The following is a 22,736-nucleotide window of genomic DNA, read 5'->3' on the forward strand; positions in this document are numbered from 1 at the left end:
TGAATAGATAAGAACTCCTTCTCCTCTCCCAGCTCTCTCCTTTCCGCTTCTTAGTCTGCTCTGTGTGTAACCAAAGGTTTGACTGTCAAGTGGAAGTTCTAGACATTTTGGAGTCTTTCAGGGAGGTGATGGAGGTTCTGACAGCAGCACATAATCTTCTGCCTGCTGCGGTTTTATTCTTGTTGCCTTTTGGTTACAGTAGCATTTTGTCTGATGATTCAGTTGCTTGTCTGTAGCAAATGCGGGCCGTTGTTTGTGTGCGAGACTGTTCTCTGGTTCATAGAAAGCTATTGGTTAGATGGAGAGAAAAAAATGTTTTGGGTGGAGATGTTAGGTTACCGTTTTTTCTTCCCTATACCGATTTTGATACCTGAACTTATCAGCTGATACCGAGTACCGATCTGATACCAATGCATAAATAAAAAAAACATATAGTGCCAAGTAAAGCATTGTTTGAATAACAAATGCAAAAGATATCATTAAATATACTGTATATTAGTAAAAGAAGAACACATTGGCTTTTGCTGCTCTTGCCGCTGGCCACTCCCCCTCTCACACAGCACACAGCGCAGGACCAGAGACAGAGAGGGTCGAAGAAAGCAGTTAAAATGTGAAATACAACTTAGACCCACAAAGATGTGCAAAGTAGTACTACTTTGGACTGTCTTTGACTTTGATTAAACAAATGACAATTTAAGGACATTTTAGAATCCTACACATGCAAAGCACAGCCAGCTACAGACATCAAGTGGCAGACAGCGTGTGACGCCACTTCAAGGCAGGCTACCAGACACTGTTTTTGAGTCACATTGTTGTTTGTGTCATTGTGATATTTTGTGATTACATTTGGAATCTGCAACATGCTCCTTCAGTTAAATCAGTAAGTTAGTAGTAGGGTATACATGGAAGTTACATATGAAGTGGTTTGGGGTCCTTCTCTAATTAATTTAGGGGTTTAAATTGGTTTGGATTAATTCTACAAGCAGCAAAACCACAGGTCAAGGAATCGGCCCGTTCCAAACAGACACATTTTCAACAGTGACTGCACTAGTACTACTAATCCTGCTATCATTGTTGTATGGCCTGGCTCAGGTTAAACCCTTTGCAAAACATGAACAAATACATACAAAGAATGAATGCCATAGAACTTTCTTTTGTTATCTAGTTTGACAGTCATAACCCAAAAAATAACATAAATTATTTTTAGTAGTAGTTTTTTCTTGGCTAAATTGTGTGGTATTGGCATTGACCCGTGTATTTTCAAATTCCAGCATTTTCGGTAATATCAAAACCATTTCTTATACTGGTATCGTAACAACTCTAGTTTTAGGGAGTGAGTATTACAAACTGATACAATGTCATGACTTGTCAGGATGTTGTAATGTCACCTTAAATCGGTCATAAAAAATAAATCATTGTTTGATTATTTTTATATTTCACTTCAGTAGTAATTGCATGGTCTATAGCAGGGTTTTAGCTGATGGTATTATAATACTGACTAATGTGATTAGCTGGTGATTTGCTTTAGTTTAACGCCGTCAACATGTACATGTAACTTATCCTACTGATCCTGCGAGCCTTATGTCCTTGGCCAGATTGTTCCAAAGTCAAGGGTCCCTTATAGCAAAAGCACGCTCACCTTTAGTTTTAAGCCTTGATTCTGGAACAGCTAAAAGGGCTCTCTCTAATATAACCAATATAAGCTGCGCTGTCTAGGCTACAAAACGTACATGCAGGCTGAAATTCAAGTGTGCGGTTTTGTTGGGATAAAGCTATTAGCAGAAAATTGTCATCCTGTATGAACAGCCAACCAGACGTGACATGGGGCGTGGCAGTATTGCAGATTCCATTTTTTAAGTCGATATTCAAGATGGTGACTTAATTTGAAATCGTGACACCCTTATCTGGAGATGGTTCGTATTTGAAGGAAAGAGGACTGTACGACCTTGAAGTGGGGATGGAATGTTAAATGTGTGTCAAATGCAACTCCCAAATTTCTGTCGGTTAGCTTCATATTGGCAGACAGGGAACCAAGGTTAATCTCAACGAGACTTGCAGGATTTAATGGATTGAACAGTATGATTTCTGATTTTAAGTCATTGAGGGGAAGAAACTTTTGTGACATCCAACTTTTTAAGACATCATCGTTTAAAACGGCAGCTAGGCTTTCTGGGTCATCCGGTCTCAAAGGAAGGCATATTTGAGTGTCATCCGCATAACAGTGAAGAGACATTGTGACGCTGGATGATATGGCCTAGCGGAAGCATCTAGATTAAAACTAAAATCTGGCCTAAAATCAATCCTTTGAGTATTTATCTATGGAGACCAACTAGGTTCTTTCTAAAAGGTAAGAATAAAATCAGCATAGTGCAGTATCATTGATGCCAACCCAGGATTTAAGAAGGTTAATTAAAATAGTATGGTCTACTGTGTGGAAGGCTGCACTTGCATCTAAAAGAATTAAAATTGAGCCCTTACCCTGTGTGGGCTGATAAAAAGTCATTATTTATCTTCAGGAGGGCCGTTTCTGTGCTATGACGAGCTCTGAAACCAGACTGAAACTTTTCAAATTTGTTGTTATGACACATAAAAGCTATAAGTTGGGTTGAAATCATTTCTCTAAAATTTGGATAAAAACGTTTAGAAATTAGTCCAAAATTGAACAGAAAAGTCACTGTTGGTTTCTTTAAAAGAAGTTGTACTAAAAATGTTTGAATAAGAAAGGGAGCTTGCTTGGGAGCTATTAATGATTATTAGAATACTGGGCCCAACTGTATCAACAACCTCTTTGAGAAATTTAGTTGGAATAAAATCAAGGCTGCAGGTAGTGGGTTACATCTGGGATATTATATCATATAAAACCAGTCATACCGGATAAAATTGCTAAAATAAGCAAGATTGTAAGCGTGAATATGTGTATATATATAAATATGTGTGTATATATATATATATATATATATATATATATATATATAATGTGTTGTGTAGATATGTTGGGTGTGTGTGTGTAATATGTATGTGTGTGGGTGTGTATAATATGTAGGTGTATATTATATATGTTGTGTATATATAATGTATGTGTGTGTGTATATATATTGTGTGTATATATTATGATGTGTGTTAATATATATATGTGTGTGTATATATATTATATATATATATATATATATTATAATATTATATATATATATATATATATATATATATATATATATACACTCACCGGCCACTTTATTAGGTACACCTGTCCACTGCTCGTTAACACTTAATTTCTAAGCAGCCAATCACATGGCGCCAACTCAGTGCATTTAGCATGTAGACATGGTCAAGAGAATCTCCTGCAGTTCAAACCGAGCATCAGTATGGGAAGAAAGTGATTTGAGTGACTTTGAACGTGGCATGATTGTTGGTGCCAGAAAGGCTGGTCTGAGTATTTCAGAAACTGCTAATCTACTGGATTTTCACGCACAACCATCTCTATGTTACAGAGAATGGTCCAAAAAGAAAAACCATCCAGTGAGCGGCAGTTCTGTTGCGGAAATGCCTTGTTGATGCCAGAGGTCAGAGGAGAATGGCCAGACTGTTTCGACTGATAGAAGGGCAACAGTGACTCAAATAACCACCCGTTACAACCAAGGTGCAAAAGAGCATCTCTGACCGCACAGTACGTCGAACTTTGAGGCAGATGGCTACAGCAGCAAAGACCACATCGGTGCCACTCCTTTCAGCTAAGAACAGGAAACTGAGACTACACATTTGCACAGCTCATCGAATTGGACAATAGAAGATTGGAATACGTTGCCTGGTCTGATGAGTCTCGATTTCTGCTGCAACATCTGGTAGGGTCAGAATTTGGCGTCTACAACATGAAAGCATGGATCCATCCTGCCTTTATCAACGGTTCAGGCTGGTGGTGTGGTGTCATGGTGTGGGAATATTTTCTTGGCACTCTTTGGGCCCCTTGGTACCAATTGAGCATCGTTGCAACCCACAGCCTACCTGAGTATTGTTGCTGACCATGTCCATCCCTTTATGACCATAATGTACCCAACTTCTGATGGCTACTTTCAGCAGGATAATGCGCCATGTCATAAAGCTGGAATCATCACGACTGGTTTCTTGAACATGACAATGAGTTCGCTGTACTCAATGGCTCCACAGTCACCATCTCATCCAATAGAGCATCTTTGGGATGTGGTGGAACGGGAGATTGCCATCATGGATGTGCAGCCGACAATCTCGCGGCAACTGTGTGATGCCCTGTCAATTGGACCAAACTCCCTGAGGAATGCTTCCAGCACCTTGTTGAATCTATGCCACAAGAATTGAGGCAGTTCTGAAGGCAAAAGGGGGTCCACCCCGTTACTAGCATGGGGTACCTAATAAAGTGGCCGGTGAGTGTATATTTACAGAACTGTGAAGTGCACTGTATAAAGGTCTCCACTACATGACACATGCCAGCTGGATCACAAATGGCTCTATATATATTCCATGTTAAATCATGCAGGCTATGGAAGGTAAATGACATTACATACCTTCGTAAACAGAATTGTGGAAAACAGCCCCACAGCAACTAGCTTTCTCCTGCCACCCTTATAATGTGGGCAATGCATAACATAGAATAAATGTATATGTCCTGACACTCTCAACACTTGTAATGCAAATTTAGCTTCAGCTTTAACTCTGTTTGATGAGCCGGGAATTAAACCTCAAAATTTAAACATTGACCTTTACTTCCAAGTATACAAGCGCCACTGCTATTGTCAACATGTGTAATTCCTAGCCTTGGATGCCGACACAATCACTTTGAATTATAAATCAATGAGCATGTATTAGTGAAAAATCCCCCAGCACTTGGGGCTTTGCCTATGATGGAAGAATGAAAAGAAGGGAAACAGGGCCACCTCAGGGGATGCTTGGCTGTCCAACTCTGGGTCTGCTGGTCACAGCCTGAAGCCCATCCATACAGATACATAGACACAGGAGGCTTATATAGCATTGGCTTTGAAAAAAGCTTGTTTCTTTCTGTCTGTGTGAGCATGCTTTGATTAGCTATTGAGAACTCTGGCTGGCCGACCCGCATGTCCAAAAGAAAAATAACAAAGACAATAACGTCACAACCTCTGTGTAGTAGCAGGGGTGGGTTTTGCCTCTGCATGTTTCCCTGGCTCTGCGGACGTTGAGCATGTGTTCACCTGTGTATAGCCTGCTGCTCATTGACTGCAGTTCACTTTTGCTTTATTGTGTTATTTTGCCACAACCAACAACACATTTGCTGGATATACCAACCAAACTCTTCCTGACTTACCTGGAGACAACAAGCACGAGCGGGTAGCCTACAGGAACAGCCAACATTTGCGTAGGTTTGCCATAATAACTTTTACTATTAATAATGTGAATCCCTTCTATGCAGTAACTACACTAATAAGCCTCTTTCACGTGTGTTTCTGAATAGCGTCTTGCTTTACGTTTTAGCTTTGAACGCGGCTCGGCGGGACAATCTGTGTCGCAGAGTTTCAATTAGTAAAGCCAACAAGCCAAGTTAGCTCTCTGAGCTAGTGAGTGCTAACTACTGTAGCCGTTAGTAATAAAACAAAAAAATGGAGGCTCCAAAATCGAAACCAGCGTGAACTAAGACAACCCAGTTTGTTGCTACACTTCCGTCACTATAAAAGGCCAGCTTTAATGCAGTCACAGCATTTTGCTAAGATGAAGATTCCTCTACAACTCACTCTACACCAAATGAGTTGTATATTAGATTAAAAAAATTGAGTGTATTGTATGAGGTTGCTGTAAGCTGTAAATTTAAGCTCAAGTCAAAAGATAACGTCATCTTGGAGCCTTACCGGCAAAGCCTCTCTTCCACCAAGCATCTGCCTCCTTTCTTACTCAGACTTACTCTGGATCCAGTTTAGCTGCCTGTACCCGTGGTTGACATCTTCACCGAGTGGAAGTTGTAGTGGAATGATTTTACCCCGGAGAGCAGCATTAACTCGAGGAACACTCACTCTGACTCTGAAAAAATAAATGAGTGCTCAACTTTGGGTCCTGGCAAACAGTGTCTTCCTTTACTTTTTACTAACTGGGAATGTTGGTATCAGAAGTAGGCCTACATAAAACGTGATTTGATTTTTTCTGATTTTTTTTTTTCTGAAGTATAACTATGAATACAGTACAAGTCCTAGATTCAGTTGTTTACTTATAGAATAGAGTGAAAGAGAGGCATTATCCACACAATGTACTTTACATATTTACATACGAATTGACTTCATGTCTGTTCAGAATGGAGCTTTTAACTCTCATTTAATGCTGAATAGTTTCATGAATAATAATGAATATTTAATTGTTATATTTTTTTGAGTAAAATCTGAATCTGCAATGTAACCAGCAACCTGTCATTGTCAGGAAAGTGTAGTAGAAAATGTTTTCTACTATATGCAGTTGGAATGAATATATTTGCTTTTGGGGGGCTTCTGTATTTGGTTTACAATGAGTTAGAATAGTTACATATTCAGTATTCTTCATAGGTCAACATCATTATAAATCTATAGCTAATTGGGACTCGGTGTATTTTGCCTGTCAACCAGAGTGTATTTTGGGTGGTACATTACTTCTGACTGTGATTAGGCGCGCCTTGGGTATGTGACGCTACTGTGTTATGGCTGGTGTATAGCTCAGGACCCGAGGAAGCACAATGTCGAGTTTTTGGATGTTGTTTAGATGAGCGCTTCTTAAACAAGCTGCAAGCTGCAGTTGCACAGGCGCGTACCAAACAGGCGTGTTTTGAACGGGCACTGTACTAGTCTACAAAACAAAAGAAATACATTACATCTTTTTTTGCAGAGAAGGCTCAAGTCACTGCTGCAAAGCTTGTTTTTAAAATGTAACACATGTTTGTTTACAATGAAATTGTCTTATGCTGTATGTAAAATATAAAAAAAAAAAATTGGAAAGAAAAGCAGCAATATACTGTTTCATTATTTCCAATATGAACTGTATCATTAGTATGTAGTTCACTATATCATAAAGTGGTTGGCTATAACAATGTTAAACTTCTTTACGATGTGTACCCTAAAGGTATTCCGCAAACACCCACATGGACCCAACACACAAGCATAAACACTTGGACACATAGAAATGTAAATCATTTAGATGCTATGAACAAGTTAAGATGCAATATTTCTAGAACCACTCAACAGAAAATAATGGGATTATTGTACATGACTGCATCTAGAAGCCTGTTTAACATGTTTGTAAGTTAAGAGAGGGAAACAGTTTAGCTTTTTTCAGCTAATTAGCAACTTAATGACCTGAGACACTAAAATGCTCTAAATGCTCAAACAAAATCCCCACATTTGTTGTTATATTTTGCAATTTTTATGGATACACAAAAACAGAATGACCACATACTGTAAATGTTCCACATGAGGTAAACTCCTAGGCAGATTGGATTTGATGATCACACAGTTACTTATTTGCCCTGTGGGAAGAAAAATAAATGACTAACCGCTTACTGCAGGGGTATATGCAGAAGATTTGAGAGACTTGAGAGGTTTTGAAAGAACTTTTTCTGCCCATACAAACGATGACATTGCAACTTGTATACCGTGGGATTGAGGAGTACATTATCTTGACAATTATTGTTCTGTTAGGGGATGAAAGCCTGCTACCATACTGTTTCGTGACCATTGCCTTTGGTCCACAGGGTTTCCCATATACTCAACAACCCTGGTTTCCTCTCTTCCGGTGCAATGCTCATCTATTCCCATTACTGTTTGTGACTCACTACTTTCAACTGTCGGGAGGAAAAAAAAAGTGCATAAATAATGTATTCCTTGGGTGTATCCACCCCCAGATCAATGGTAATACAAAGACCATCTACAAAGACAGCTGGCTCAAGGCCATATTTGATCACTTCCACTGCGCACAATCACTGCTCCCTTTTTTGTCAGCCCACTGAGACTCAATTATTTCCAAGTTTTTGCTAGCTATTGTTGAAAGAACACAGTGAATATATAAAGTTGGTGAGGAGACGAAAGATCTTTGATACATGAAAATAGCAGATGGATGGTAATAGTGAACTGTTAAACAGAGAGAAAGGAGAAAAGAAAATGTGATTCAGCATCATATCCCTCATAGGGATACTGGGAACATAGTTGTAAACATGACAGCAGACCAGCATCTACTGTGTTGGAGGAAAAAAAACAAATTACAGAGGTTTGTCTTGATCATGTGAAAGCAACTGAGCAGGTTATAGCATTTAACCCATCAGAAGGAAATGGAGTACAACAGAGATGGACCCTAGGGAGACCCAAAACGGTGTCCGGCGGGCTAATTGGCTTTAACACCGAAAGAATTGCTCAATGTTCTTCTGAAGGTGAACCAGAATGGGTAATATAAACAACCATCTCACTGCTTTGAGGAATGAAGTCAAATGTCCAAACGACCCAGAGGGTATTTAATCTCATTAATGAATACACTAAAGAAGCTAATGTGCAGCTTTGTGATCTTAGCGACAGTGTATTTTTTTGATTGATTGAAATTTCTTTTGAACATGTAAAATGAAACAGATAATCAGGCAATTAAGGAAATAATAATATAGATAGCAAACTATAGAGTCATAATAACAAACATTTGTTTTTTATTTTTAAATAGGAGTGGGATTAAATATACACTTATTGAATCCCACTCCTTCTCCATAAATCATTGTTAATTGATTTACAAATTTCCTAATCATTTATAATTTTTTAAACTCTTCCAAATATTTAACTTTACTTACCAAGTATCTTAAAAAATACAGTGCATTTCTCATATAGTCATATCAATTGTATATTATGTTTTGCATTTCTTTTTTTTCTCTCATATCCCTTGCTGGGTTTGTTCCCTCCTATCCCAGATGGCTGGGCTCAATGCCCAAGAGTTTCACCATGAAAAAAAATAAAAATATTTTTCATTTCCTACAGTGGAAAATCTTCACTCCTTCTGCAAGAATGGATGGTTCATCCGATTGGCACTGTACCACCACTCTGGCTGTGCCACGGATAATGAGTATTTGAAGGGTGAGGCCTCACTAAAATTAGATCAAAGGTCTGCTGCACTCTATAGGCATCAAACGGTGGACAGAAGTCATGCTTCAGCATGGGTAGTGCCATGCCTGTTCAGCTACTCGTATGTCATACCACTGGTAATGACTGGATCTTCTTGAGACGTCTTTTGATGTGCAGTTCCCCAGAGAGCACATCTTGGTTTCATCGGTCTAATTGAAATTCCAGACAATATTTAAGGGGTCAAAACTGTGCAGCTAATCAGCAACTGTTGCATTACTGATTCTGCAATCATCGATTAGTATTCTTTGAATAGTGGCACAGGACAAATACTCCACCTGCAACAAGAGTTCTTAGTCACACTTGAGGTTATTTTTGTTGTTGTTTTTTTTTTTTAACTTTGGGTACCTCCACCTGCTACATGTCATACCAAGCTTGTGCTGAAACTGGGCAGTATCTGTTTTTTACCTGAACTGAAATGTACAGTGATCTTTGCCTGCAGAATAAGAAGGGAAAGATAACCAGGGACGTGAAAATGTTCGGTATGAAAAATGCACAAACAATAAACACCTGTTCCCTGGATGACATTTAAATATCTAAGGCCTTTGTTAATTTCTTTTTCCCATATATATTCTATTAAAATAGGTTAAGTCTAGTAAGAGTAAAGACAGTTTACCTTTTGGACTTTACTCACTTTATCAACTCCACAGCCACAGTTAATACAGAAGAGAGGAATCTTTCAAATTAATTCCATTTAGGTTTATTTTGCACTTTTTACTAGGAACTGACAATACTAAAAACAGATTGTTTTTTGTAAATGTATATAAATAATAATGCACAAAAACTAAGTTGGCTGTTCACATATGAAACATTAAACTTAGTTTTATATTTGATGGAAGAAATCAGGATTAACTGTAGGTATGAAGCAGTACTTTGCCATTTACAGTTTACAGTTAAATGTCTCTATGCATGTTATTTGAAAGACTATAGAAGTTTTTATAATGTAACGTTTTTTTTGTATTACTGAATGAATGTTTTGTGAAATAGCTGTGTCTTTTAATCCCATATGGGATGGGCCAGATGCTTGGCATGACACAAATCAAAACAAGCTAAACTTAACTATTCCATTTAGGTCCCCTTATTTTTCCTCAAGCAACAGGGCTCTCAGCAGTGTTGTAGCCAAGACCACCTAAACCAAGAACAAGCATCACCAAGACCAGAGTGTATCGAGACTTTGAGGGGTTGAGACAGTCAAGACCAGATCAAACAACTGAAACGTACAGTATATACAAAACTAGCTAATATGTATACCTAATATCTGCTAAATCCCTTTGGGTGAGGGGTGAAGAGATTTCTGGAGAGTTTTGGTACAGAGGCAGATTGATAACTTTAGCTAGCTATCACTTATACTTATCTTCTTTATGCTTAGTTACTTAGTGCAGATAAAAATGGTGTTAAAAAATGTATGATGAAAAAATATGATAAATAAATGTAATGAATAAAATGTTATTACTGACAATTTGGCAGACATCTCTCACTAGCCAGCCAGAGCTTCTCCTCCTATCGCCTACATTTACTTTGGGAGTGCGTGTTAAGGGGGGCGGGGAACGGGTGTAAACAGTAACACATTTCAAACTAGAAATTAGTTGAGTTATTGCGTAAAAGTGTTCTAAAACCAAGACTGGTCTGGAGTACTACAACACTGGCTCTCAGCTATAATAAAAGTACAACAATAAAACAAAACACTTGTTGAAATGATGATGACTAAAGATGACAAAGAGTCAGAATCGCATAATAAATGCATGTTCTTCATTTGATAAATATTGGCAAAGGAATCAGTCAAAAATTGTATATCAGCAAAGTTTGGTTATTTGCTCATTCAAATAAAAACACAAAGATAAGACGTGATCTTAACTTTGAAAGGTTAGGAGAAGCAACTGTAATCTTTAAGTAGTGTATACAAAACCAAAATTGAAAGACCAAAGTATTGTTTCTGAAGTTGAAATAATTCCTACTGTGTTTTTAGAATAAAACAAATCTTTTATAATTATCACTTTGGTTTATCATCCACTCAATTTACACCTCACTGTAAACCACTGACAAAACAATCTTTATACTAATTGAAAGTGTGGCACAGATCAGTCAGTTGATTATCAAGAGTCTGGCTCCTATTATTGAAAATGTGATTAGAAAAGCCTGTGTTGTTGGCAGAAACTGTCTCCTCTTGCCATTGCTGTCTGATGAAGACGAGTTAACACATTAGTAATGGAGTTAACCTTTCAGCATGTTGTATTGGCAGTGTGTCATGTAATCCACACCCCCCATTGAATATGAGTGGGTCATTGTCTTTTATTCCTCCTAAAAAGGAAAATGTGGATTGCATGCTATTAAGAGGTGATGAATTGACTCACCATCTGGTTTAGCAAGTCAAGCAAAGTAAAAATGGCCATTTACAGCATCCATGAGGAAAAGGGATAAACAGGCAAAAGGGTTCAGTTTGTTTTTAATCTTGATTTCTTGATCAAGCATGATGGAAAGCCACTAACCTGAGTAGTAGCGTACAATTCCCTGGAAATGTAGTGCTTCACAAGTTATGTTTTATTGGAAAATGTTCAAAATGAGTCCTTGTTGACACTGAGCTCAGGTAACCTTGTGTGTACTACTTTGATGAGGGGAGGGGGGAGAGCTTTCATTAGATTTTAAGTAGGTCACTGTCTGTGCAGGAGCAGGATACAATAGATTAAATGCCTGCTAGCAAGATTTACGCTTGGGAGATTGAGCTAGGTCTTGGATGTAGACCACAACCTTTCTGTTATATCATATTTAAGACATTAATCTAGGCCAGTGTTATTACCTTTTAATGAAAATTCTTGTGACTTTGCCAGTGGTTGTTGCTATGTGCACAACAATGAGGAACACATTCGTAGTTTGGTTGTCATTTAGTTTAAACAAATCAGGCTGTTATACTGTTTTTATTGTGTTAGCGGAATTGGAAATTGTAGATAGTTAATATTGAGATTGTTTAAAATAAAGTACCCCAATATTGTTACTTATATCTTGATACATGTCTTTATGGTACTTACCATGTTTGTGTGCAAATGGTTTATCTATTTTCTTTTGCATATTTTCTGTTGCAGTCTGCAATGTGCATATGTACTTTTGGGAGCTTATGTTTACTATTCTCCCCCACTGTCATCTGTATGATACACTGACTTCAAGTCTTTCCCCCTGAGATAAGATCTTCCATGTAAGATCTCTTTCACATATACCATCTATGACATTGTTAAAGCTACTGCAGAACGAAGACATTCAAAGTATTTTTCTCAGTATGGATGTGCATGCCGGCTCCAATACAACCCTCACTGCTGATTTCTGCTTTTTTTTCCCCCATTGTGTTTATTGAATTTCAGTTTGCTAACCACATCAAGTTATACAACGTACAACAATTACACAGAACCCAGAAAACATATTTGCTGACTTCTACTTTTAAAGTAGCCTTTAAATTTCCCTTTACATTAAGTGAGATGCATGAAACTGTAATCTGCTGCAGGTTCTTCCTGGGCGTTGAAGATTTACAGCTGCTTTGTGTAGCGTTGGAATTCTTTTAGGAAGCTACCAGAGTGAAATAGCCAAAGGTTTGAAGGTTGATATCTGGTATACTCTCTGTGCCTTTTGAAAATAAACATTCAACTACACGAACAATTACTTCCATTTGCGTTTATAACCAGCACACTCCAAGAAAGACGTTATAATCACACTGATATTGAGTGAAAGTTAGTCAGTACTTTGTGTGTGTCTACACTCACTTATTCCTGTATTATAACAAGAAGCTTGAGCTTTTCCCTGTAGGGTTGATCATCAATCTATTGCAAAACATACACACATTTCCAGATACATTCACATCTTTGGGAAGTTTTCATTTAATATGAACTGCATATCATTAAAATGTAAGAGGGAAACATCCTAACCAGGGTGTTACCTTAGTATTTATCATGCTCAGGTGCAAATTACATCGTACTATCATTTGCATATTGGTGAAGTCATTTAAGGCTTATTGTTTGTCAGTTGCAGCGATGGAGAGAACACTAAAGCAAAACTTGGAGGAGCGGCTTGTAACTAAAATGAGAATAGCTGGTTCACTTTAGGTCTTAGGTCTGCCCACCGGAAGTTGGAAAGCCTGTGCGGAAGTTTTCGATAGCTTCATGGCTAACACCCTTCACTTCAAACAGCAGTTAGGAAGCAAGACACAGCAACTTGGCTTGCAGTCGTAGCATTTATTTCCTCGTTCACTGTAGGAAAGTAATCACACAGCAATCACAGGATCATGTGGGAGCGGCTTAAGCTGTATAATTGCAGGGAAAACCTTGCTAATGTGGGGAGAACATACACAAGAAAAGTAACAAGACAGAGGTATGCGCTCAGAATATCTCTCACTGTCAGGTTACAGTTCTAGTGTGCAGTCTCTACTGAGTGATTTCCCTTAGGTTTCTGAGGCTTAAGGCCGTTTTATGCTTCTGCGTCAAATCAACTGCGTACCCCCCCCCAGACCCCTCTGCGTTTACGCCGGACCCTACGCCGTAGCCTGATGTGCACCTCTTGAAAACTGTAACTACACGTCGCAGCAACGCATGTCTCTCGGCCTGGTAGTGTTGCATTTCCTCCGACTCATTTCCTGTTTCTTCTTCTCCATAAACAACATGAAATCAAGGAGAGGGTTAACTTCTCCTGCTACAGATGTACCACCGTGGTCAGAAAGCACAAGGGAGATACTTTTGTTTCTCTCACTATGACTCTAGTTTGCTCTGAAGCTAATTGCCGCCACTCTCTCACTTCTCTCTTTACCACACACTCCCCTCACACACACACACATGCCGGCTCGAAGCACACACCAGTGCACAAGTATACACACCAGGCTACTTACGTAGGCTACGGTGAAAACTCTGCATGGAGCTTCCGCAGAAGTATAAAATGGCCTTTACTCCAAAGAGACTTTGTTGGCTTCTGTGTGTCCCTGACCCTTGAAAGCAAGAACTTTGATCTCTTAGCTGCCCTGGGAGGTGGTGACATTTGGCTAGCTTTGAACTTTTGATGCCGTTTTTTGTTTCCGGAGTTAGATGTAGATAGAAAAAAATATACAGTGTATCTTAAGCTTGTTAAGACTTGACTGTAATGAAATCAATGCACTGCATCATATGAATATGATATTTAACAAGAATGCAGTAATAAAATAGGTTGGGCGTAGAGCAAATGGGCAAAGCACAGTGCAGGAACATTCTGGAATTTGTTGCGCCTTGAAAGGTCAGCGGCAACAAGGTCAAAGTTGAAATAATTTAAACTTGAAGTTAGATGGTCCGATACCATTTTTTTGCTTCCCAATTCTGATACCTGAACTTGCGTATTGGCCAATGCCGAGAACTGATCCAATACCAGCGTGTCATGTATTTTATTGCTATGCTACTATCCCTGTATGGATGTGATGTGATTTCTATCTTTGTTGTCAGTCTGGCTCAGGTTAAACTCTTTGTGAAACATGAACATACACAAACAATGAATGCCACAGAACTTTCTTTTAACATCCAGTTTGTCAGTCAGTTATAACGGGAAAAAGAACATAAATAAACTACTTTAACATAGAATTTCTGTAGGTTTATTTTACGGGGTATCGGATCGGTGTATAAACTCCAATACTACCCGATACCAGCATTTTAGGTAGTATCGGAGGCAATACTTGTATCGGAACATCTCTACTTTGAGCGCAGTGCTAGGCGGCAATTCCGAGGGGTGTGCGACGCCTACAGTGGCGCTATATTTGTAGTAGTAGTGCTTGTATTTGTTTGGCAGTTGAGTTCAAATCTAAAAAATGTATGCGAGGCATCGCTAACTGCACTTTTAATAAGCCGTTTGGATGTTGCAATGCTTTTTCCAAGAGAAGGCCCCTTCATTCTGATTTGTAATTTCACTTCATATAATTAGGAAAATACTTTATACTACCAGACTGCAATATCTCTGCATCAAATTAGCCAAAGTATTTCCTACATTGATTATAGAAACAAAACAGGAAGAGGATAATTTGATTTGTCGATGAAAGGGCAATATTTAAAATGGATGGGTAGAGAGAGTGCCTGTTTCTTTTCCTCGGACTGGTCATCTGAGCTGAGTTCCGAGCTGTGGTTATTTACCAGAAATGAATCCTCTAATGTAACCATTTCCTTATCTTTAGAAATGGCCCGGCATTAAGAAGCCGCTAAGTGCTTGTGGAGTCTATCATAATGTTAGAGATATCATAAATACTTAGAAGAACTTTGCAACTAGTCTACTTATACAGTGCAGTATGTCCTATAAATGTGTCAAAAGCAGTGTAGGGGTGTCACTATTGTGAACATTAAAAACTTTACACCAACAGACGAATTTGAGGCGGTTGCCTTGTCTGAAGCTCCTCTTCAACTTATTTTTCTTGTTTTATTCTTTTTCTATTTTGTTGTATTTGTAACTTATTTTTGACTTGTTCGCAACATGCACACCCTTGACACTTGAACAGCTTTTTTTTTTAACTTGAGTATTTTGTTCATTGTAGGGATGAAAAAAAAGTTGTCCAATGTTTTGTGCAAAACTTCCTGTCACAATGTTAAAAAATTACCTAAAAAAAACAATACAGCAAATAATTAAGACACCAAACCAAGTTAACATTTTCTGTAATTTAAATGAAAGAGATACACATCACACATCTTTTGCAATGCGCCCTAAAATGCTTTTAGGACCATAGTAAAACTATTTTGAGGCGCTAAATTCAGCTTTTCTTTGTTTTTCAATTTATTTGGCATGCACAGTGGCTGCTATTAAGGACATGTTGTGGGTGATGGCTTCCTTCAGCAGAAAGTTCAGTGCCAAATGCCTAAGTACTAGGAAGGTTTCTAAGCATAGCAATTGGCCCACACATAGTCAGCCATGTTAATTTATGGATTTTGGACACTTGCCCTTACTTTGTCTTTTCTGTTCTTAGTAATTACCCCTTGGATCACATATCTCACCTTTTTTTGTTTTTTTTCCAGTGCTGAGCAATAGTGTTTAATGACTTTGTCTTGTGACTGGATTTCAAGATATCAAACCTTAATAAGGTTTTATAATAGTCAGATGCAACTTTACATCAGCAATCCAAATATTTTTTATTAAGTCACTAACCCCAAATTTCATTAGATATGAAGTAGGCATTTACATTGATAACCAGCACCTAAGTTTTTAATATTTGCATATGTCATAGTATTGATATAGTATAGCATTTTAGTATTTTAATCACTGCAATCTGACTGCATTTTCTACATGTACAATGCTTGTTTGTTTTGCTAATTTTAAAACAAACAAACCAACATCTTCATCAGGGAAGCAGGGAGAAAAAGAGGATTGTGTGAAAGGCTTGTGGCAGCACCACACACATGCCAACTTCGACAAACCTGGCCTGTTGTGAGGTAAGCTAAAGACCTGTGCGTGGGCAAGAGTATGTTACGCAAGCCACAGATATAATTACATGCAAAGGATTTTTTTCTTCTCTCCACATTTTATGATGTATTGCTACCGCAGCTGTCAGTCCTCAGGCTTTTACTGATTGGCGCTTAAATGGAATGTTATTAAAATGCAAGTGCAATGCCACTGAACACCCCAAACTTTTGCTGATGCCCCCAATGGTAAGCTGTAACCAGTGTTGAGCCAGACAGCTGTTTCTGCATTGCAAACAGGGTGTTAATGAGTAGAATAGATTGCAGATTAGGATCACTACACCGTGACGTGTTGTTTCTTCACCTGAAACTGCCATGCATCACCTCCAGTAATGATTGCTCAATTTAAATCCACTGTCATGGAGTAAGCTATAAATATATTGTAATGTGATGTTTACACGAGCATGTCCTCTCCTCTTGGATCAACATATAATCATGAGTAGATATTGCTCACAGCTGCACAGTATATCAGTAGGTTTCTCTAAAGCCAAGTACAAATTCAGGTTGCACATGTCGAGGCACACAAAGAATACAGATCTCAAATGCCTGCCATTCGAAATCCATTGCCTTTTGCTTTTTTTTGGCAATTCGACACATTTTATTTTTCAAAGACAATACCTCATTGGGCAAATGCAGAAACTGCATTAAACTCATCAGTGGATAACACCACTTTTTTTTTAATGAAAAGATTCAAAGCTATTTTACAATATCGGCAATAGTATGTTAATTCCAGTACAAGCAAATATTTTGTGTCAAAACTTTCTCTCTGTGTTTCTCTCCTGTATACACATACAGCACACAGCCACACACGCACAGCTGCTGGTGCACTGTTGTCCGTTACAAGTTATCAGCCTATTTATCATGAACAGACTATAAATATTAAGATATAAATAGAGGTAAGTTAGCTCTCACCCAGGATTAGTCAGCCAACAAACACAGACAAAATCTATGAATCAATCCAATCATATCAATCCAAAACACAAAGAGAAAACCGGCTGGCATGACTGCTGTTGTATGTGTAAAGCAGGAGGAAGGACGGAATGATTTTACTGCGGAGAGGTGCGTGTGTGAGATAGCAAGGCTAGGACAATATTATTCGTCTATATGGTAATCATTGCATTTTTGTGATTCAAACGTTGAGAGTAATATTTAATAGTAACATTTATTGGTTATCAATCCTGTTAAGATGATAGGTTCTAATCTGAACCCACAATATGGTAAGCCTGAAGGCGGCTTGTCAGGTCGTTTCTAGGCTTTGGTCGAGTTGCAGACCTCTGGATGCACATAGTATACAGTATAAAGATGCACATACACTGTAGTATGCAATGATCACGTAGTGATTACACAGGATTGCATTGCATCATCACATCAGACCAGCTATTTTTGATCATCGTGGTTACTAATTTGCCAAACTTTAAACTTATTTTCTTCTGTTGAGGTCTTACAAGAAGGCGTGTGTCTAACGCTCTTACAGTACATTCTTGATTAAATTGCCAACGGCATGAATATGACGGAGCAATTTTGCTTTCCATAGCCAAAGGGATGTTTAGCATGCTGATTAGCATCTTTATTATCCTGACTGTGGTCTTAGGTTTTACACGATTGGGTGAACGAAGTGGCCATGTAAAAGGTGCCTGGCGTGCACTTAGTCATACAAACAAGCTAATACATGTCAAGAGTACAAAAACAACAGAGCCTTTCTAATTAGCAACAGTGCAACAGAGCAGCAACTCAATAAATGCCTTCTGTTAGACTGGACAGCAGTTACAGCCAGAAACCTAATGATTCATTGAGTGAGTGATTTTTGGACTTTGAGTCTTTGGCAGTTGGGACTCGTTGGACCTTTATTGCGGAGGCATCTTAGACACATAATGCAAAGAGCAAAACATGAGTTACCGTAACTGAAAATATTCAAAAGATCCACTCCAGCCTCCAAAGGTTTAATTTTACAGAATAACTAATTCAGGTGGCAACCGCTAGCTTGTGCTGTGCATGGCATAAGTAAAAATGGAAAATATATTTATGCTCATGCTATCTCTGAGTTATTCAGTGGATGCTGCATTGACGCTGTTTGAGGTTATTGTTTCCAGCCCTTTTTAGCTGTACATTGTGAATGCTTTAGAAAGAATATGACATTGGCCTGGCTTGAGATGTTAAATATATTAACATTTATTTCTTATTGTCTTCATGTTTGCTTCTCAGACATTATTACTTGAAGACCTCACTCTCATCCTCATCCTTTATCATCTGTTCAGCTTCTGCTCACCTCTTTATCTTAGGCTAACAGGCACTTATAAACATTAGGAACCAAAGGCTACTCAGTCATTGAGGCTTGTGGGAGATGTAAACGTTAATGTGGTTCTCATTGGCTGAGCTGTAGCATTAGCTAGCTCGGTACAGGTGAGCTACCAGTAATAACTATAAACTAATCTCTACAACCTAGCACTTGCTTCTCTTCCATGAGTACGCTTTCTCCTGCACAGTGATTCAGTTGGCGTGTGTAGTTTGGTAGAAAGAAAATAGTTTCAACATGAAACTGCTCATAACCATGCCTGTGGATTATTTTAAGTAACCAGGTTATGAATTCTGGAAATTGTTGAGTTTTTCAAATGTATTTTTTCCCGCTTTAAGCACCACAAGTCTGGTGCCATCCATTGCCTTTCTATTTCAGAGATGGCAGACATTGTAATGGGAAAATTACAATGATTGGGCTTTTCTCCAGGTGCTCTCACACTTTAGGGATGGCCTATAAGCTGAGGGTTTGCCTCACTTCTCTGCTAGACACTCCCACATTGCCTTGCTGTCTTTGTGAAACAGTTTCTGCCTTATACTTGAGAGTATAATAAATACACCGAAACCAACTTGGTTCACTTCTCAACTGTCTTTATTTTTGTTTCACCCAGTCTCTTTGAAAATTCACTCCTGCTGTACAGAAACTTCCACCACAACATCTCCACTGTCAATATCTCCAACCCTGGGAAATAATATGCATTTTTGATTTTGGCTTGAACAAACCCCTTTTTTCAAAGCAACATGTGGAGTATAGCAACAGTTGAAAGCGAGCAAAGGTTGTGAAGTGTCATCAAATCTTTGTTAAAATAGATTTGAAACAGGGTAAGTTAGAATAGTATACTGAAGAATTTGACCTCTTCTATAGCACCGAAAAAAATGGAGTCAACTGTTCTTTACATGTGTATTTTCACATATTTTCCATGATCTGCTCTACAAAATAATTACCTTTTTCTCGTGAAAGATGGCTATTCCAACCTGGGTATAACATATAAATAAGGAGGTGAGCTAAGGCATGGATGCATTTTAAAATATGAGGAGAAATAATAGTCCCCAAGAAAACTGTTAATCAATTAATCCTTTTTTATAATACTACACTTTGAAAGTGAAACTGATAGCTTCCTAGTGGATGAGAAACACATGTCACTGTATGAGCTAACACACTTAATCATCACTTCATCCTCAAATATAATTGTTAATCAGACTGAAAGAATAGGCAATATGCTGTGCAGGAGATGTGGCATGGCAGAGGTGACAGAAGGCTTGCTGTCTCTGACAAGGCCTTTCCATAATCTCTTGGCTGTCATTGGGCAGCTTGGCTGTGGGCATAGTATAGCTCCAGGCTACTTCTTCAGTACTCATGCTACTCCTGCAGTTCTGCATCCCATAAATAACAAGGGGCAGAAGGAGGCAAAGACAATGAGCAAGTGAGGACAATGTGGCAGGAAAGCTAAGAGCCTGAATAAGAAACAGACAGTTGGTTGTCCTGAAGACAAAAAGAGCCAAACGGTGATTTGTTGTTTAGAACAGAGACAGACTGGGGATGAATAGTAGCATGACATTGGGAGAACAAAAAAGGAAAACACTGCAGTAGAGAGATAAGCCTCCCTCCATAAAGGTATGGTAAAAAATTCGACAAGATGCTCTTTTTTACCCCGAGAAAGGGTTTAAGCAAATTTATTTGCATCATTCTTGCCAAAGTAAGCAATACACCTTATTACATCATAGAAAACATTAATTAGCAAGTCCAAGAATGACAACATGGTACAGAATATGTCAATAAATGCTTATGCAAACTGTTAATACACTGCCATCAAAATATGCAGTGCACTGTGGACTACCCAGAACTATTATAAATGTAAATGGCATAACGTCCCACCAGGGTAAAGTATGTTTAACTAATTGCACTCAGTGCTGTAGGACATTCCAGTGTGCTAATGTTATTTTATATATTCTGTTGACATTTAAATTATAAATGAGTGTGCTAGTAAATACGGAAAACAAACAGTAATGTAGCAGATGAGAGAAAAATGTTTGTACAATATAAGTGAGCAATACAACAACCAGTTATGGTACATACTGCATACATGTACATATGTCTTCTCTCCCGGGGGCTGGCTTATAGCAGTTTGTCTTCATGTGTTTGTATTTGGTGTTGAGAGGTTAACTTTAAATTATTACATTAATAACGTGTTATGTGGCGCGTTCATTGGTCACCTTACAAACTATTTCAACCAAATCCTTAAATCAACCAGGGCTATTATGTTCACTATGTAAATAATGGTCACTCTTAGGTGCAAGAAGGAATGGGACCACTGGGAACGTTGGAGAAAGGGGCAGCTGCTGAGTGTGCATGGTGGACTGAAACCTTTTGGCTGACATGTTTTATTCATTCAAATATGTAACAGGGAGCATTAAGAGCATGCATGCATAGCACTGCTACCTCTATACAGCAAACACAAGGACATCGCTAGTTTTGTTTGGGTCAGTGAACAAACGGGTTGAGTATGATAGCTAAAGCAGGCACACCGATCACAAATGAAATTCAACCACGGTACAAGACTAATAAAATGCATTTCAAGAATGTTTAAATGCAACATTCCTGTTAGAGAAAACATGTCATTTTTTTATTGTGACTTTTTTCACTGTTAACAATTTACGTTTAGTAATCTAGATGGTACGTGGCCTTAACAGATGGTTTTGTGATATATCATATTGTACAAAGGATTAACTTTGGTTAAAAAAGGGTCCTCAATACTGCACAAGATTTGATTTAGATTACTGCTTTGTCATTTTCAACAACATAGCTCTCAGTAATTGGAGGAAGTGTTGACACTATTCTTTTATGCAGTGACATTTAAAATGTGGTTGGGAAGAAAAGTCACTGTGCAACAAGGTATATAGTGTGTGATGATACTAACTTCTGCACACTAGCAGTAATTAGAAGTAGGCTGCCAGAGAATGTAGTGGGTCTTTTATGAATAATATACCAAAGATCACTTGTTAAAAGGTTTAATATAATTTGTGTTTAACCATTAGGTACTGTAATATACGGTTATAGTCTTGATTAGCTAAGGACTTGCAAAGACATTGACAAGTGACAATAAAAGTCTCAAAATAATGAGTTTAGCTTCAAGTATCACACAAACAACCTAGTTAAGAGTTAATATCATATGAGATAATATAGCACAGAACTCTTTGTGGCTTGTTAAAAGAGTATTTCTTTGTTTAGAGAATTTCTAGATTTTAAAGAATAATTATGGGATATGCTGACTTGACATCTGGGAGCAACTGACCAAGTCAGTTGATGGTTCTCAAAACATCTGACCACAGGACTATAGTTGAAAGTTGGCTAACATTAGCCCATTTACAGAAATGTTAATGAATGTGCCCTGTCCATATGTACTGTGTAGTGTGTGTGTGTGTGTGTGTGTGTGTGTGTGTGTGTGTGTGTGTGTGTGTGTGTGTGTGTGTGTGTGTGTGTGTGTGTGTGTGGAGAGAGAGAGAGAGAGAGAGTGTGTGTGTAAAGGCAAAAAGTTTGCACACACCTTCTCATTCAATGCATTTCCTTTTATTTTCATGACTTTACATTTTAGATTCTCACTGAAGGCATCAAAACTAGGAATGAACATGTGGAATTATGTACTTAAGTGTGAAATAACTGAAAACATGTCTTATATTCTAGTTTCTTCAAAGTAGCCACCCTTTGCTCTGATTACTGCTTTGCAAACTCTTGGCAGCACTCCATCACTCTTCTTCTTGGTCAAATAGCCCCTACAAAGCAAAGAGAAAAGCCTGGAGAAGTGTTTGGGGTCATTGTCCTGTTGAAAAATAAATGATGATCCAACTAAACGCAAACCGGGATGGTGATGGCATGTCGCTGTAGGATGCTGTGGTAGCCATGCTGGTTCAG

General features: G+C 38.3%; 1 protein-coding gene and 1 long non-coding RNA gene across 4 annotated transcripts in view; one reads left to right on the forward strand and one right to left on the reverse strand.

Moving 5' to 3' along the window:
- The window catches only part of lingo2 (leucine rich repeat and Ig domain containing 2), a 265,572-nt gene that overhangs the window by 8,267 nt on the left and 234,569 nt on the right, over positions 1-22,736 (forward strand). The gene's annotated exons all lie outside the window — the stretch shown is intronic.
- Positions 1,064-14,791, reverse strand: LOC116696532 (uncharacterized). The gene is made up of 3 exons (XR_004333760.1): positions 14,619-14,791; positions 13,185-13,191; positions 1,064-1,151 (listed from the first exon to the last, which is right to left on the reverse strand). It is a non-coding gene; the product is annotated as an uncharacterized LOC116696532 (long non-coding RNA).

The sequence above is a fragment of the Etheostoma spectabile genome, chromosome 10 (genome assembly GCF_008692095.1).
Source record: "Etheostoma spectabile isolate EspeVRDwgs_2016 chromosome 10, UIUC_Espe_1.0, whole genome shotgun sequence".
NCBI classification, from domain to species: domain Eukaryota; kingdom Metazoa; phylum Chordata; class Actinopteri; order Perciformes; family Percidae; genus Etheostoma; species Etheostoma spectabile.